The 14,932-nt window shown below is 42.6% G+C and overlaps 1 long non-coding RNA gene across 1 annotated transcript; it reads right to left on the bottom strand.

Moving 5' to 3' along the window:
- Positions 1–13,509: 13,509 nt before the first annotated feature.
- LOC123726620 (uncharacterized) lies at positions 13,510–14,100 on the bottom strand. The gene is made up of 3 exons (XR_014380272.1): positions 13,983–14,100; positions 13,705–13,761; positions 13,510–13,612 (listed from the first exon to the last, which is right to left on the bottom strand). It is a non-coding gene; the product is annotated as an uncharacterized LOC123726620 (long non-coding RNA).
- Between the last annotated feature and the right edge of the window lie 832 nt (positions 14,101–14,932).

Here is a 14,932-nt window from a genome sequence, read left to right as displayed (position 1 = left end):
GAACAGGGATATTTGATTGAATACCCCAGTACTTATATTGTGCTAATTTGGTGATCATTGGTGCTCTTTCCATGACATAGACTGGAAAGGTAAATCCAGGTGAAAGATAGGATCCCTTATTGATGTCACTTGTTAAATCCACTTCAATCAGTGTAGATGAAAGTGGAGGAGACAGGTTAAAGAAGGATTTTTAAACCTTGAGACAATTGAGACATGGATTGTGTATGTGTGCCATTCAGAGGGTGAATGGGCAAGACAAGAGATTTAAGTGCTTTTGAACGGGGTATGGTAGTAGGTGCCAGGCGCAGCGGTTTGTGTCAAGAACTGCAATGCTGCTGAGTTTTTCACACTCAACAGTTTCCTGTGTGTATCAAGAATGGTCCACCGCCCAAAGGTCATCCAGCCAACGTGACACAACTGTGGGAGACATTGGAGTCAACATGGGCCAGCATCCCTGTGGAACACTTTCGACACTTTATAGAGTCCATTCCCCGACAAATTGGGGCTCAATATTAGGATGGTGTTCCTAATGTTTAGTATACTCAGCATCTTTCCCCACTTCAATTCATGTTTACTCCCTTAGTTTTGTTGGTCAAGTGAGGATTACTAATTTTCATGCCATCCCTGCCAGTTTTGGAGGCCACTAATTTGTCATTTGAATTGTGATGTCATTCTGCTCAGACCAAGGACCCAATCGACCCGATGACCCCTGACCCTTATAAAGTGTGGGGTTAGAGTGCTTTATTCAAGGTGTTGCCATCCGTGTGCCCCACCCCTCCCTTTCCCCCTCTCCCCCCTCCTTCTTCCTCATCTCTTTCTTTTCTCTCCCCTGTCCTATCATCCTTTTCTGTGTGCAGGGGCAGTGAGGTGTGAAGACAAGTCTCTGTGGACAACTTGTTTGTCTCTATCAACTTTTAAACCCCAGAATAAAAGAGGGAGAGGCTCCCATAAATTGATGTTCTATCTCCATGGGGGATTCTTTGTAAGCACCTGCACCAATGCTTGTGTTTGTTGGATTTGTGCTCCACAATTTGGTCTTCTCTGTTTTCACTCTGACATGTTTGACCTTTTGCTGGGTCTATCTTATGTTTACATTGTTTTTTTGTTTTTAATTAAATTGATCGGTTATAGATCAGGAAAATGGCCTTCCATTAATTGATATAATCCCGGCGTTATTTATATTTTGTTCCAAATGGATAACTGCTTATCCTTAATTGACAGGGTATATTACCATGTCTCATCGTTTTACACTATTAACACTCAAGGGCTCAAAAAGGTGTATTTTTCACAAAGCATAGGTCATACCGAAATGTGTACCAACCAGTTGGGATTATGTGACAAAAATCCATATGAATTTGTCAACTCACTCATTGATTACTTTAAAATGGAGAGATAATAGTGCACTGCTTTATTTGGATTGTGCTTCACAGGATTGATCATGTTTAATTAGCCATGCACAAATGGACTAATCAGCTACCCAACAACAACTAGCTTAATTGCTGGGGCGGCTGAAAGCAGTAAGTGAATTTGCTGTTGCATCTCAACAGAGTTAATGTCTACTTCTAAACTAGTGTGTTGATGTTGGAGAATCTACAGAAGGCAGTGGTACCAAAAAAAAGGTGAGTAATCAAAAAATGGCCAGTGAAGTCAATGGAGAACTAGAGTCATCTGCTGGCAACGGTATACATTGCAGTATATCTATATCTGTTATGGTACTGGACTCATGACATGGTCTCTAGAACTCTAGGGATGAACTTTGAACCTCACAAGAAACAGTTCATCCACCTCTCTTATCTCTCAGAATGAGCGGGAAATACAGCCAGTACCTCAAAATTAAATGACATTCATGGGGAATTCACTTTTGTCTCATGTACAGTATGTTGGTAAATACAATATTGTGTGTATGATAAAGCTCTATGATGTACGTACATGCATAAAGAAAGTCTGAACTCCATTCACACAGTTAGGGCTCTATTCAATCAGATACGCTTTAAGCCGACATCCTCGTAGTGGTTGTTTCGGCGGTGTCAGAGGTGTAACTGCGTTAGAGCTGTCAAGTCCATAAGCGGCACCTGGCATATACCTAAAGCTTACGTTGCCATTGGCTGCATGAAGCCGCAATAAGAGAAATCCCATGCAGCCTTGTTTACAAGTTCGAACACTGGAATGTGAGCTGTAATCTACACCTCGATTAGGCTCATTATTTCATTTAATTGTTTTCAATTTGAGCGTCATTATTTGTATATAGTCTACACCATTGAATTCTGAACTTTTAATGTGAGTTGGACAGGTGTGGCTTCATGACAATGATCAAGAGCAGCTGCTCATCGATTTTTTACAGCTCCAACACAGTTACACCTCCAACAACGCCATGTTGTCGTTGATGACCTGGACAGTACATTCGCTAGGGTTTGACCTCTCCTCCTTCAAGCTTTAGAAGGGGGTGGCTTTGGTCCTAGAGGAGAAATTACTTGGACACACCAGCTGGTCCCTCTCTACTGAGACCAGACCCTGTCCTCTCAAAGGCCCAGGGTCAGTACAATACACGTTACTTAGGTCCTCCATCAAGTGACCTTGTCCCTCCACATAGTCATACAGATACAGCATGTGGCAGTTGCAGCTCCAGTCGTTCCTGCGAATTCTCATCACATTCTCATGGAAGAATGCATCAAAGAAGCCCTGAGGAACGGTCTGGAGGTTGTTCTCTGAGAGGTACAGCTTCTCCAGGAAGGCCTGGTTGTTATTCTGCAGGTGGACGATTTTGATCTTGGTAAGATCTTGGAAGATGGTTCTGGGCAGCGATGTGAGCTGGTTCTCCGAGAGGTCCAGGTAAGGCAGGGCCGTCAGGTTCCGGAAGACATCCTCTGGAAGGTCAGTGAGCTGGTTCATGGACAGGAACAGGTGGGTGAGACTGGTTAGACGGCCAAATGAGTCTGGCAAAAGCTGCACCAACTTGTTGCCTTTGAGATCCAGCTCTTCAAAGCTAGAGGGAAAGGTTCCAGAGCTTAAGTTTGTGATCAAGTTGCTGCGAAGATTCAGCTCATTTAGTTTCTCTAAATGTGAGAAGACACCCTGAGTGAGGTAAGATATCTGGTTTCCTGCAGGCAAAGCTCTTTCACCTGGGAGATGTGGAAAGTGTTGGGCAAGAGGACGTTGATCAGGTTGTAGCCCACGCACATACAAAAATACTATAGTGTATACTATGGTAGGAATACTATAGTATTCACTCTAGTGTTTTTGTGGACTTTCCTGTATTATTTACTGTAGTATATCGTAGTATTTACAGTTTACTAAGGTATAAATATTGTAGTAAAAAAAGACTAGTATATACTATAATGATTTCTGAAGTACAGTATTTACTGTAGTGTTTTGCAAACTGGAGTTTACTGTAGTATTTACTGTAGCGTTTTTGTGGGCTATAGTATGTACAGTACCAGTCAAAAGTGTGTCGTGTTAAAAGTTAATTTGTGAAATTTCTTTCCTTCTTGATGCATTTGAGCCAATCAGTTGTGTTGTGACAAGCTAGGGATGGTATACAGAAGATAGCCCTATTTGGTAAAAGACCAAGTCCATATTATGGCAAGAACAGATCAAATGAGCAAAGAGAAACGACAGTCCATTACTTTAAGACATGAAGGTCAGTCAATACGAAATATTTCAAGAACTTTGAAAGTTTCTTCAAGTGCAGTCACAAAACCAGCAAGAGCTATGATGAAACTGGCTCTTATGAGGACCGCCACAGGAAAGGAAGACCCAGAGGTACCTCTGCTGCAGAGGATAAGTTCATTAGAGTTACCAGCCTCAGAAATTGCAGCCCAAATAAATGCCTTACAGAGTTAAAGTAACAGACACATCTCAACATCAACTGTTCAGAGGAGACAGCGTGAATCAAGCCTTCATGGTTGAATTGCTGCAAAGAAACCACTACTAAAGGACACCAATAATAAGAAGACAATTGCTTGGGCCAAGAAACACGAGCAATGGACATTAGACCGGTGAAAAGCTTTCCTTTGCTCTGATTAATAAACATTTTTGATTTTTGGTTCCAACCGCCATGTCTTTGTGAGACGCAGGGTAGGTGAACAGATTATGTCCACATGTGTGGTTCCAACCGTGAAGCATGGAGGAGGAGGTGTGATGGTGTGGGGTTGCTTTGCTGGTGACACTGTCTGCGATTTTCTTTTTTATTCAAGGCACACTTAACCAGCATGGCTACCACAGCATTCTGCAGTGATACACCATCCCATCTGGTTTGCGATCAGTGGGACCATTATTTGTTTTTCAACAGAACAATGACCCAACACACCTCCAGGCTGTCAAGTCATGGGCTCTCAACCAACCGTGCTATTTTGTTAGTTTAAAAAAAAAAAGTAATTTATTTTGTACATAATGTTGCTGCTACAGACTCTTATGACCAAAAATAGCTTCAGGAAATCAGAACAGCGATTACTCACCTCCAACTGGACGAAGAATTTCTCTTTAATGAGTCGGATGAGAGGGATTTACTCCAGACACCCAAACTGGCCTTCATCCCTGTCATTTGTAGGAGAAAAAGACGGAAGAGGTGAGTGCCTTGTGATCCGCCGACAAGTGGCTAATCTGCCTTTGCCATCTGTACTATTGGCCATAGTACAATTGCTGGATAATAAATTGGACAAACTAAAAGCATGTATATCCTAACAACAGGACATTAAAAACTGTAACATCTTATGTTTCACCGAGTCATGGCTGAGTGACGACATGAATAACATACAGCTGGCGGGTTATACATTGTATTGGCAGGATAGAACAGTAGCCTCTGGTAAGACAAGGGGTGGCGGTCTATGTATATTTGTAAACAACAGCTAGTGAAGGATATCTAAGGAAGTCTCAAGCTTTTGCTTGCCTGAAGTAGAGTATCTCATGATAAGCTGTAGACCACACTATCTACCTAGAGAGTCGTCATCTGTATTTTTTGTAGCTGTCTACATACCACCACAGACCAATGCTGGAACTAAGACCGCACTCAATGAGCTGTATAACGCCATAAGCTAACAGGAAAACGCTCATCCAGAGGCGGCGCTCCTAGTGGCCGGGGACTTTAATGCAGGGAAACTTAAATCCTTTCACCAAATTTCTACCAGCATGTTAAATGTGCAACCAGAGGGAAAAAACTCTAGACCACCTTTACTCCACACACAAAGCACTCTCCCTCGCCCTCCATTTGGCAAATCTGACCAGAATTCCATCCTCCTAATTCCTGCTTACAACCGAAAATTAAAGCAGGAAGCACCAGTGACTCGGTCTATAAAAAAGTGGTCAGATGAAGCAGATGCCAAGCTACAGGACTGTTTTGCTAGCACAGACTGGAATATGTTCTGGGATTCTTCCGATGGCATTGAGGAGTACACCACATCAGTCACTGGCTTCATCAATAAGTGCATCGATGACGTCGTCCCCACAGTGACTGTACGTACATACCACAACCAGAAGCCATGAATTACAGGCAATATCCACAATGAACTAAAGGGTAGAGCTGCCGCTTTCAAGGAGCGGGACTCTAACCCGGAAGCTTATAAGAAATCCCGCTATGCTCTCCGACAAACCATCAAACAGGCAAAGCATCATTACAGGACTAAGATCGAATCGTACTACACCGGCTCCGACGCTTTTCGGATATAGGAGGACTTGCAAACTATTACAGACTACAAAGGGAAGCACAACCGAGAGCTGCCCAGTGGCGCGATCCTACCAACACGATCCTTCCCTGTCTGAGTCTGTAATACCAACATATTTCAAGCAGGCCACCATAGTCCCTGTGCCCAAGAACACTAAGGTAACCTGCCTAAATGAATACCGACCAGTAGCACTCACATGTGTAGCCAAGAAGTGCTTTGAAACGCTGGTCATGGCTCACATCAACACCATTATCCCAGAAACCTTAGACCCACTCTAATTTGCGTACCGACCAAACAGATCCACAGATGACACAATCTCAATTGCACACCACACTGGACTAAGATCGAATCGTACTACACCGGCTCCGACGCTCGTCGGATGTGGCAGGACTTGCAAACTATTACAGACTACAAAAGGAAGAACAGCCGAGAGCTGCCCAGTGACACGAGCCTACCACACGAGCTAAATTCTTTATTTGCTTGCTTCGAGGCAAGTAACACTGAAACATGCACGAAAGCAACAGCTGTTCCGGACGACAGTGTGATCACGCTCTGCGCAGCTGAAGTGAGTAAGACCTTTAAACAGGTCAACATTCACAAGGCCGCAGGGCCAGACGGATTACCAGGACGTGCTCACCAAGCATGCACTGGCCAACTGACAAGTGTCTTCACTGACATTTTCAACCTCTCCCTTTCTGAGTCTGTAATACCAACATGTTTCAAGCAGACCACCATAGTCGCTGTGCCCAAGAACACTAAGATAACCTGCCTAAATGACGACCGACCTGTAGCACTCACGTCTGTAGCCATGAAGTGTTTTGAAAAGCTGGTCATGGCTCACATCAACACCATTATCCTAGAAACCCTAGACCATTTGCGTACCGCCCAAACAGATCCACAGATGACACAATCTCAATTGCGGGCCTTCAAGGGTGCGTGCTCAGTCCCCTTCTGTACTCCCTGTTCACTCATGACTGCACGGCCAGGCACGACTCCAACACCATCATTAAGTTTGCCGATGACACAACAGCGGTAGGCCTGATCACCAACAACGACGAGACAGCATATTGGGAGGAGGTCAGAGACCTGGCCGTGTGGTGCCAGGACAACAACCTCTCCCTCAACGTGATCAAGACTAAGGAGATTATTGTGGACTACAGGAAAAGGAGGACCAAGCACGCCCCCATTCTCATCGACGGGGCTGTAGTGGAGCAGGTCGAGAGCTTCAAGTTCCTTGGTGTCCACATCACCAACAAACTAACATGGTCCAAGCACACCAAGACAGTCGTGAAGAGGGCACGACAAAACCTATTCCCCCTCAGGAGACTGAAAAGATATGGCATGGGTCCTTAGATCCTCAAAAGTTTCTACAGCTGCACCATCAAGAGCATCCTGACTGGTTGCATGCTACTCTGTTATTATCTATGCATAAGTCACTTTAATAACTCTACCCACATGTATATATTACCTCAATTACCTCAACTCACCGTTGCCCCCGCACATTGACTCTGTACCGGTACCCCCCGTATATAGCCTCGTTATTGTTATTTTACTGCTGTTCTTTAATTATTTGTTACTTTTATTTCTTGTTTTTTTTGGGATTTTTCTTAAAACTGCATTGTTGCTTAAGGGCTTGTAAGTAAGCATTTCACTGTAAGGTCTACTACACCTGTTGTATTTGGTGCATGTGGCAAATAAAATGTGATTTGGTTTGATTTGTGAGGGCTATTTGACCAAGAAGTATGGTGATGGAGTGCTGCATCAGATGACCTGCCCTTCACAATCACCCGACCTCAACCCATTTAAGATGGTTTTGGATGAGTTGGACCGCAGAGTGAAGGAAAAGCAGCCAACAAGTGCTCAGCATATGTGGGAACTCCTTCAAGACTGTTGGAAAAGCATTCCATGTGAAGCTGTTTGAGAGAATGCCAAGAGTGTGCAAAAACCCTTGAATGAGTAGGTGTGTCCAAACTTTTGACTGCTGCTGTATACTCTAGTAAATACTGTATTGCTTTTGCTGACTGTATTATACTATAGTATTTACTAAAGTGTTTTTGTTTTATTATCTTTAACATTGAAGCTTTCTCCTTGAGGAAACCTACCGTAGAAATACTAAAATAACACATTTACCATAGCTTGTAGGACATTTCTGTAGTATTTACTACAGTAATTATTTAGTGTGTATAGTGTAGTATTTATTATAGTATTCTACAGTATACTACAAAATGCTATACTTAGTACTACACATGATTGAGGGATACAACAGTGTGTAGTATAGTGTTCTACAGTATACTACAGTTTACTGCAGAATTCTATAATAAGTACTGCAGTATTCTAAAGTTAACTGTAGTACTTTTTTATGTGCATAGATTGAGGGACTCTAACTGGGACAAGCCGCTGAGGAGCCCCCTTCCACCCCTGTGAGCATGTTCTGGGACAGGTCAACAGCACAAAGACTCAGGAGGTTCTGGAAGAGCTGCCTAGGCAGGTTGGATATGACCTTGCCCTTCACCTGAAAAGTATTCTGGAGTGAACTGAAGAGGCGGTCACTCAAGGACTTGAACTTGTTAAAGTTGAAACAGAGGTTTTGTGAGGTTTCCTCTGCTTTCTGAAGATTCCAGGGTTCAACTGCTCCAGCCAAGTGTTGCCGCTGATCTCCAGCTCCTCCAGCCCTGTCAGATGATCAAAGGCCATGGTGGTGACGCCCGGCAGAAAGTTGTTGAAAGAAGATCAGCTTTGTGAGATGGGGGCTGTACTGTATCATGACTGAACCCAGATGTGTCATTCCTGTCATCATAACAACCAACTCCTGTTAATGGTTATGCATCTCATGCTCTCCTCAGAACACATCACACTAGTTGACGGGAAATACTGGCCTCTGGGAGGACAATTTATGTCAGACATAGAAGTCTTCTCTTGGTAACAGAGATGCAGTGTCAAGCATAACATGGTACCAAAGTCTTTCCACATTCTTCACTGTAGAAATAGAACAGAGAGATTTGAATGAAATGTATGTTATAGTATTTCAAATAATACCTATTGTGAGTTCTTTGAGTGAGCGTATTGAGTACTGTGGGCAAAGGGGATGTCACGACCTTCTTCGTCTTCTGACGATAATGCGAAATCGTCGTCTGAAAAGGTGGACCAATATGCAGCAGAGTTGGTGTTCATTTTCTTAATTTATTAAAGAACGTTGAACACAAAAAAAACAAGAAAACAATAAGCACGACCAATGACAGTTTTGCATGCTCACAAAAACACACAATGCAAAAACAATCTCCCACAAATACAAGACAAACACACCAAACTAATATAGGACTTCCAATCAAAGGCAACACCAAACAGCTGCCTTCAATTGGAAGTCCACCCCAATTAACTCAACATAGAAACACACTCACTAGACTACACATAGAAATACATAAACATAGACCATAACTCAAAACCCGGAAATAATAAATCAAACGCCCTCCTAACTAACACACCACCCTGAACCACATAAAACAAATACCCTCTGCCACGTCCTGACCAAACTACAATAACAATTAACCCTTATACTGGCCAGGACGTGACAGGGGAACTCAATTCCCAAATGTACTTGCTTAACAGAATTACAATTCGGCTGATGTTGATATCAATCCTCCATCAAAGCTTCCCTGACATTTATCACTAAGCCTTTCAGGGCTACCGCTGACTTTTTGATATTCTGTTTCTTAATCACATAAGAAGAAAACCATAATATACCTGTGTTTTGTATATATGTTTATGATTCCCACAAATCTGAAAAGAGGTAATACATTTCCTTGTGGATTTGAGTCCATCTGCAAATCCACCCACAACAAGCCTAAATTAGGCAAGACAAACCCTTTGGTTATTGCCCAGATTGGTCATGAAATCATTAGCTCAAAGGGGATGGAGCAGTTTTTAAAATCAAATGGGGCTGCTGGGATTCAAAGTGGTTGGGATGATATACATTCGATTTTGGGGGCCCATTTTGGAGCCACAACACTGGTCGTTGGGCACTGCACTGTGGCTGCCCTCTGCTCCAGCTCAGCCAACCTAATATATGTTTGTGTGTATATCGGAGGGGTTGGGTATAGCAGAAGATACATTTCCTTATCGTATCGATTAATAAAGTATTCTTCTTCTTCAATACCAGGCCAGGTGCAAACACTTTTAACAGAGACTTTTCTAAAGCAATTAAGTGACTAGTAGTATATTTTTAATCACATTCTATTGCACACAGTAGCACAGTAGTCATGTTCTGGCTTGGATGATAATTTACAGTGCATTCGGAAAGCATTTTGTTACAGCCTTATTCTAAAAGGGATTAAATTGTTGTTTTTTTCTCATCAATCTACACACAATACCCCATAATCACAAAGCAAAAACAGGTTTTTAGAACAATTAGCAAATGTATTAAATATAAAAAACTGAAATATCACATTTACATAACTATTCAGACCCTTTACTCAGGGGAACGGCACCTCCGTACCTTCAGGCTCTGATCAGTCCCTACACCCAAACGAGGGCACTGCGCTCATCCACCACTGGCCTGCTGGCCCCCCTACCTCTGAGGAAGCACAGTTCCCGCTCAGCCCAGTCAAAACTGTTCGCTGCTCTGGCACCCCTATGGTGGAACAAGCTCCCTCACGACGCCAGGACAGCGGAGTCAATCACCACCTTCCGGAGACACCTGAAACCCCACCTCTTTAAGGAATACCTAGGATAGGATAAAGTAATCCTTCTAATCCCCCCAAAAAAAGATTTAGATGCACTATTGTAAAGTGGTTGTTCCACTGGATATCATAAGGTGAATGCACCAATTTGTAAGTCGCTCTGGATAAGAGCGTCTGCTAAATTACTTAAATGTAAATGTAAATTTACTTTGTTGAAACATCTTTGGCAGTGATTACAGCCTCGAGTCTTCTTGGGTATGATGCTACAAGCTTGGCACACCTGTACTTGGGGAGTTTCTCCTATTCCTCTCTGCAGATCCTCTCAAGCTCTGTCTGGTTGGATGGGGAGCGTCACTGCACAGCTATTTTCAGGTCTCTCCAGAGAAGTTTGATAGGGTTCAAATCTGGGCTCTGGCGGGGCCACTCAAGAACATTCAGACACTTGTCCGGATGCCACTCCTACGTTTTCTTGGCTGTGTGCTTAGGGTTGTTGTCCTGTTGGAAGGTGAACCTTTGCCAGAGTCTGAGTTCTTGAGCGATCTGGAGCAGGTTTTCATCAAGGATCTCTCTGTACTTTGCTCCGTTCATCTTTCCCTCGATCCTGACTAGTTTCCCAGTGCCTGCCCATACTTCACCGTTGGGATGGTGCCAGGTTTCTTCCAGACGTGATGCTTGGCATTCAGGCCCAAAAGTTCAATCTTGAATTCATCAGACCAGAGAATCTTGTTTCTCATGGTCTTAGAATCTTTAGGTGCCTTTTGGCAAACTCCAAGCGGGCTGTCTTGTGCCTTTTACTGAGGAGTGGCTTCCGTCTGGCCACTCTACCATAAAGGCCTGATTGGTGGAGTGCTGCAGGGTTGGCTTTCCTTCTGGAAGGTTCTCCCATATCCACAGAGGAACACTAGAGACCATTGGGCTCTTTGCCACCACCCTGACCAAGGCCATTCTCCCCTGTTTGCTCTAGGAGAGTATTGGTGGTTGCAAACTTCTTCAATTCAAGAATGATGGAGGAAACTGTGTTCTTGGTGGAGGTCACTGTGTTTTTTGGTACCCTTCCCCAGATCTGTGCCGACACAATCCTGTCTCAGAGCTCTACGGACAATTCCTTTGACCTCATGGGTTGGTTTATGCTCTGACATGCACTAACTGTGGGACCTTACATAGACAGGTGTGTGCCTTTCCAAATCTTGTCCAATCAATTAAATTTACCACAGGTAGACTTTAATCAAGTAGTAGAAACATCTCAAGGATGATCAATGGAAACAAGATGCACCTGAGCTCAATGGCTATAAAACCCTTAAGGGTTTGACATGTCCTAAAGAAAAAGGCATAATTCTACACAGGCACAACACGTCTGTTATAAACCTGGAGTCTCTTACGAACTTAGTGGATAACTATGTGCAGGTAAAAAACAAATCAGTTAGTAATTTGTATGACCAGTTCCAAGGTCTCATCAGTCAAAAGATCGCTTTGCATTACACCTTGATCGCATTGCATCACACCTTATATTATATATTCATTATACCATTATTACCTCATTATATTCATCAAGTCTCATAATAACATGTACAGGTGATAACAGTGAATCCCCAGACAATTCTATATGTAATCGGTCACCTGGACCGTCTGCTAACTCTGAGGCTCTACGGACCAAATCATCCAAAGTATAATGAGTAAATAGAAAATTGCTAAATAATTTATTCCAGCATTTACAATACCTTGGAAATGTAAAAACTGTCTGAGTTCTGCATGTGTAATCCTCACATCTTCAAGGCCACCACCCTGCTATAAGATATCGCTATATCTCTCAAATTCTGTAAGGCTATCATGTTGAGAAAGCACTGGTGAGTTTATGGGTGTGGTGATTAGATTAGTATTAATCGCCCCACCGTTTATCTCAGCGATTAAATCTCTGACATTTTTAGGCATAATTTGACGGGTCATCTAGGGTCTCAGGGCTGAATACAATGCCTGCCATAGCGTATCTTTCAAAATCATCAGGGTCATTGTGATAAGAACATAAGGTCCATCATTCCACACTGTAGTTCCATCAATCTGTTTTACATCCTCTGCATACGATACATTATGACTAATTCTATATCTCTGAGCCGCTCTAGCCTCTCTCTAAACCTGGCATCCACCAAATGCTGCACTATGTTCCCCCAACAATAACAACACTTAAGCTTCACCTTCACACTATCTGTACTTTCCCAGGCATAACCTTCTCACTGATAGACTTTCACTTCTTTGACATTCTTTTCTACTGATCAACTTTTTGGCCTCAATCACTCTTCCTCCCTTCACATTTTCTTTAATATCATCTATGGACATAGATATTGGGACCCAGTGGTGACTCCCCTCAATCTAGCATAAGCACTAGGGACATGGCTTTTAATCTTTTTCCCATTCAGCTTTTCCATTTTCAGAATCTTCTCTTGCTGAGCCTAACTACCACACAATATTAACAATCTACCATTTCCAATGAACCCAGTTAATTTCACCCTACCTACCTCTTTCTCTACTGCATTAGTCGGTTAGGGTGTAAGTGAGGCCCTGTGATCTCATCAAACACTGTCACCACTTTCCACTCCAACAAATTATTACTCTTGCTTCCTGCCTTGGCTCTCTTTATGCTTTCTTTACTAGAAGCTCCACTGCTTTCTGTATCATGATCTCGCTTCTTCCTATGTCTCTCCACTACCGACCATTCCGGTCCTTGACCCTCATCCTCCCGCTCCACACCATCAGAACTGACACCCATATTGTTCATATTCCAGCACAGCTGTTGCTTCACCAGCTTTTTCTCCATTTCCTCCATTTTGTCGAACTACTCGCCGCCAATTCTGACCAAATGAGAGGCTGCTCCCACCAGCCCTAGACACTCTGATTCACTGCGACCTCTTCACCGAGTGAGAACGCCTCTCCGGATTCTCCAAGCTGTGATGAAAATGCGTCTATACGAGGGTGCACCACCACAACAGGCCTTGTGAGAGTGCTGTTCTACAGAACGAGCATGTCTTTCTAGCAACTAATGGTGCTACCAATTGTGCTATTCCAGAATGTACTGTTAAAAGAAGATACAAGAGAAGGTGTTACACACATTTGTACATGAATAGATAATATTTTATCTGGCATCATCATCATTTTATACAAACAATATGAACAAGGTTACTAACCTTCTCAGAAATGTCTCTATTTCACATTTTTATTCTGGGTTTGCTCGTTTTGTACTAGGGCCAGGCTCTCAAAATGAAGTCTCCTCAGCTTTAGTTAATAAATCTGTAAAGACAAAAAGAGGCAAGCTAAAAAATAATACAAAAAAAAGACCTTAATGAACTATTGAATTACTAGCAGAAGGTATCTGTACTTACAGATTTCTGTAAACTATCCCGGTGTTGAAACGATCAAATGACAATTCTCCAAAACTTCTAAAAGTGATTAAAAAAAAAGAATAATCTGGTTTTAAATCACAATCACCCCGCATTTATATTAAATATTTTGATTGAACACACTGTGAATAGTGGACCACACACATTGAGAAAGACGGTTTAGAAAAAAAGGTATAGAAAAAATAATAATTGAAATAAAAATTTGTATTTATTTAGGCAAGTCAGTTAAGAACAAATTCTTATTTACAATTATTACCTACCAGAGAACAGTGGGTTAACCACCTTGTTCAGGGGCAGAACGACAGATTTTTTACCTTGTCAGCTCAGGGATTCAATCCAGCAACCTTTTGGTTACTGGCCCAACACTGTAACCACTAGGCTACCTGCCGCCCCAGGTAAACAGAAGAAGGAAAAGAGAGAGATATGTTGTTACATCGTCGATGAGATAATCCCTTTTCAACCATATAATACAGCAGGATCTCCAAACAACTGGTTCATCCTAAATTCATTCTAACAAATATCTCACCGAATACAGAGTGAAAAATGTACTTGCGTCTATCCATATGTCTTTTGTTTGCTTCCTCTTGTTGATGAACAAATACAAAAATAAAAATGTTAATGTTGTTGCCCAATCGAAGATTCAGTACGTCACTGTATTAGAAGCCCTTTAAAACACACTCCCTCATAAATGTCGTCCAATCTCACAGGCTATAAAAGTTCACACAAAGATGAAGGAACCACACCCACACAAGGCCACACAGTCACACCTGGTGACACACACTCACACTCACGCGCACGCACATACCCTCACATCCAACACAGACGCTTAGATACAAGAGCCTGACAAACAACCTATTGTCTAGCTTGCTCTAGCTGCTATTTGTCCCCCCCCCCCCTCCCCCATTGTATTCAAATTGGTTGGCTTGATCACAGGACAGGACACCCCTTCTCAAAATGGATTCATCCTCTCAGCCTTGAGTGCCTAAACAAATCAAAATATAATGGCACACACAAACAAAACCTACATGCTTACATACCATTCAAGGTGACCACTTGGTTCCCTATTTTAATTACCCTTCAGGACAAACCCCTTCCTAAATCATGAGGTGTGACCTAGAGTTTGACTCACACCGCCCTACATTAACCACAATATACACTGAACAGAAATATAACATGCAACAATTTCAAAGATTTTACTGAGTTTCAGTTC

The sequence above is a fragment of the Salmo salar genome, chromosome 14 (assembly GCF_965601325.2).
Source record: "Salmo salar chromosome 14, fSalSal1, whole genome shotgun sequence".
NCBI classification, from domain to species: domain Eukaryota; kingdom Metazoa; phylum Chordata; class Actinopteri; order Salmoniformes; family Salmonidae; genus Salmo; species Salmo salar.
The sequence above is the reverse complement of the archived record's forward strand: the minus strand, read 5'-3'. Positions and strand labels throughout refer to the sequence as shown.